We start from the raw sequence: 4,159 nt of genomic DNA, 5'->3' as shown, positions 1-4,159 counted from the left end.
ATAAGAGGAAAGTTCTTGAAGCTCTGACAATCTCAATTTTATCAAAATATCAAAAAGTATCACAATTCTATAGATTGTCCTGGAGAAATTTATCTTTCTTGTGCTCCACAGGTTTCTGTAGAGTAAGGTTTTCTTTTATTTAAACTTTTTCCTAGAAATTTGCTCTCTCAAATGAAGAGATATCATTTGATTACAAACAAGAGCCAGCTGTGTGTTGTGTGTTTCATCTCAGGCAATAAATTGCCCTTGTACCATATTTCTTGTCTCTTTCCATATAGTTTGTTTTATCTTATACACAGACTCCTGAAATTTTTTTCTACTTGTGTAAGAAAGCTATAACTTTCTTTCTCTAGGGCATTGATGGTTCACAGAGCAAAGGGAGTCCTTTCTCAGGGCAGGGGGTTGTTCAAGGGCCACATGGGGATATACAGATATACAACAAATACAGAGTTTTGTTTGTGTGGTCTGTCAATGGATTTCATTAGGGAAGAACTGGGACTTACTTACACCAGGTATCTTTTTAAAAGTTTTCAGTCAATAATGAGATTGACCAGGCAGACGCCTTTACAGCATCATCTGAATTCTGTAAATGCTGTTTGCCACATTGCATCTCAGCAAAATTATTCCAGGTTTGATGGCAAAGTCACTTTGCAGCAGATTCTGGACTCTGAGAGCTTCGGCTATGTCATCTTCAGCAATATCACAAATTTGAGGGAACACCTCTTCTTCTGCTTCCACTTCAGGCATATCTTCCACTCCCTCAGCTCCCTCCTGCTCTGCTGTATGTATCTCTGTTGTATTGCTATGCTCAGCATCATCACGCAGGGAGATTTCTTCAGATTTCTTGGAATCTGACTCATAATGTCTTTGCTTTGTGTCCACACTGTGACATTTACCCTAAGAGAGAGAAAGAGAGCAGGGATCTGTTTTGAGCTTCCCCATACCCATCATAAATATCAAAGTCAGAAGAAAGCTTTATTTATTTCCTGGCATTTATTTTCATTCCTGCACCAAGACAAGACCTGCTGGGATTTAAGGATGTGAAGCCAGAATAAGTAGACAATTAGGACTCATTGCACTGGTACTCCATTCCGGATAACAGGTGCTACAAAAGCACTCAGGCAGGACACCTGGAAGGCGGGCAGTGGCGTGGCCCCGTGATTTTTTGTCTTCCTCTCCTGCAGAGTGCTGTGTGACTTCCCTCAGACATCCAGAGGGAGAGGTGTGCAGTCCATGGTGTGCTGCAAATCCCGTACCCATGTCTACCATCCCTGCGTGAAAGTCTGGGGACCGCTGAGTCCCCTCATTTTGGAGACTCACTGACACTTAACCCTTGGAGGCTGGCCTCGCTGGCCCACGGCTCTGAGGGCCTGGTGGGACCCAGGTTGTGGTGCCATGGGTGGGGGTGGCCCCACCAGTCTTATTAATTTTAATTTCCATATTATTAGCTATCAATAATAATATGCTACTCAGCAGGGGAAAAAAAAGAAAACTACCTTTGACATAGCTCTAAGTGGAAATGATAGGGAAAGCTTTTGAATTTCCCCTGTTGCTGTGTATGAATGTGTGTGTGTTGAGTGAAAAGGAGAATGCAACTAGTGATAATTGCTGAATTATGATCTATGGGCAAAGTTTGGTGGTTTGATGTTCATGGAAGCTGGTATTGCATAACTCTTTGGGGGAAAATATATATGCACATACATATAAATATATATTGTGTAATATATACTTATTTATTATGTAATATTTTATATATACTTATATTCAGTATAACCATACGAAATTGTCATTTTTCAGGTCAAAAATGGTTAAATATCAGCAATTACATATGGTTATATTATGTATGTATGTGTGTTTTAGGATGAACCCAAGAGAGAGAGAGAAAGAGGATGAGAAAGACAGAGACAGGGACAGGGACAGAGTAACAGAGAGTGAAGGATGTGTGTGTTTATGTGTGTATCTCATGGTAAAACTTATAAGTCATGGGCATCTGTATCTAAGTAAGATTGTCCTATAACTATGAAGCTGATGCTAATTGTGGAGTTCACTTAGTCACTCCATAAACCATCTCGGAAAAGTAGCTAACATTCTCCTTTCCACATATTTCTGAGAAAGGTAGTTGAACAAGCTTCTTGTTCAATCTCAATTTTAGAGTCTGAAAGCAATTGAATTCTGTATTACTTCCAGAATGATAAAGGAAACAACTCATCATCATCTTAAAAAAATTATAGTAGCCATTTGTATATTATAGTTAATCTCATGACTACAATTGAAAAATTAGTACTGGATTACAGAAATATGACCAAATCCTGTCAGTCATTTGATATGAAATCAGTCCCCAAGATTATTGTTTATTGTTGAGGTACTTGTTAGCCTTCTATTTCTCATGGACAATGGATCTTTCTAAAACCATTGCTGCTGTTTTAAAATGTTTCTTTGAGAGAGCACTGAGAATGCCTAGGTATAAAACGCACTTTTTTCTGCAGCAAGTTGCTCCTTCCTGTCTGTTTTAAGGATTATTGAATTATCTTCATTAATATTCAGCTTATGTATTAACACTTGCTCTATGAAGGTACATGAAAAGCTGCTCAACATCACTAATTATTAGAGAAATGCAAATCAAAGCAGCAATGAGATATTACCTCACACTGGTCAGAATGGCTATCATCAAAAACTAAAAATAGAAGTACCATATGATCCAGCAATTCCACTGTTGGGTATACATCAGAAGAAAACAAAAACACTAATTCAAAAAGATACGTGCACCACAATGTTCATAGCAGCAGTATTTACAATAGCCAAGATATGGAAGCAACCAAAGTGTCCATCAACAGACTAATGGATAAAGAAGATTTTATATATATATATATATATATATATATATATATATATATATATATATATAAATGAAACATTACTCAGCCATAAAACAGAATGAAATTCTGTCCATTGCAAAAATGCAGATGGATCTAGAGTGTATTATGCTTGCTGAAATAAGGCAGAAAAAGAAAGATTCTCTATGTTATTACTTATATGTGGAATCTAAAAAATAAAACAAACGAATGTATCTAACAAAACAGACTCATAGATATAAAGAACATACTATTGGTTAGCAGTGCGGAGAGGGAAAGGGAAGAGTGGTGAGATACGGGTATGGGATTAGGAGACACAAACTATGTTTAAAATAAATAAAGAACAAGGATATATTGTACAGTACAGGGAAATATAACCATTATTTTGTAATAACTAAATGGAGTACAACTTATAAAAATATTGAAACACTATCTTATACACCTGAAACTAATATTGTAAATCAACTATACTTCAATAAAAATGAAAGCATCAAAAGCAGATGCCAGCACATAAAGTTAGCTATGTGGTTTATTTGAGACAATAAAGTCCCGAGGTTGATATTTTTTTCTATGAATGTACATTTTTAGAAATAACAGTAGAATTTAATAACATTGGGCTCAGAAGACCAAGGAATCTCTAATTCCTACCTTAGACCATAGCTCTCCTCTCCACAAAGTTCCTGAGGAAGATACACACAAGAAACAATGGTAGTGAGAAGCAAAGTAGATACTTGTTATCCAGAAATCTATTCAGAGTACTGTGGTAGGTCAGGTTGGAGCTTATGGTTAAGTCCAGAGGCCTATGGGGCCTCTTTCCTCTACCTAAACCAAAACCTACATCTCAGGGCCTTACCTGATTGTTGGCTGCAATGTGACAGATGACCACACAGATAAGCTTGATCCGTAAGAGAACAGAGAACTGACAACAACCATGATCTGATATATTTTGAAATTTGACTAGTCATATAAGTGTTCATTCTTCTTAGAGAGGAGTTTAGAGGTGTGTCAGAGGAGAAGCAAATGTTTCCATGTATTCTGTCATTTCTAGAATTCTACATGCACTAAATGTGTTGGTTCTTTTGCCTCCAATGTAGCATTTGAACAAAATGGAAATCAGCATGTAATCAGCTAGTGGTGCTGTTTAGGACAGCACCTTTGTTTACAGAAGGCAAGAGCTCTGAGGTCAGAAAGATTGTGAAGGGCAGTATAGGGCATGCTAAGTATTTTAGTGTTTAGAAACATCATGCTACAGTAGTATGGAGAATTCCTGGAAGAGAGGAGAGACTAGTGGCAGGAAGACAGTTTGG

At 37.3% G+C, this 4,159-nt stretch overlaps 1 pseudogene; it reads right to left on the bottom strand.

Annotated features, from left to right (window-relative positions):
- Positions 1 to 228: 228 nt before the first annotated feature.
- Positions 229 to 951, bottom strand: LOC132513845 (TIR domain-containing adapter molecule 2-like; annotated as a pseudogene).
- Between the last annotated feature and the right edge of the window lie 3,208 nt (positions 952 to 4,159).

The sequence above is a fragment of the Lagenorhynchus albirostris genome, chromosome X (assembly GCF_949774975.1).
Source record: "Lagenorhynchus albirostris chromosome X, mLagAlb1.1, whole genome shotgun sequence".
NCBI classification, from domain to species: Eukaryota; Metazoa; Chordata; class Mammalia; order Artiodactyla; family Delphinidae; genus Lagenorhynchus; species Lagenorhynchus albirostris.
The sequence above is the reverse complement of the archived record's forward strand: the minus strand, read 5'-3'. Positions and strand labels throughout refer to the sequence as shown.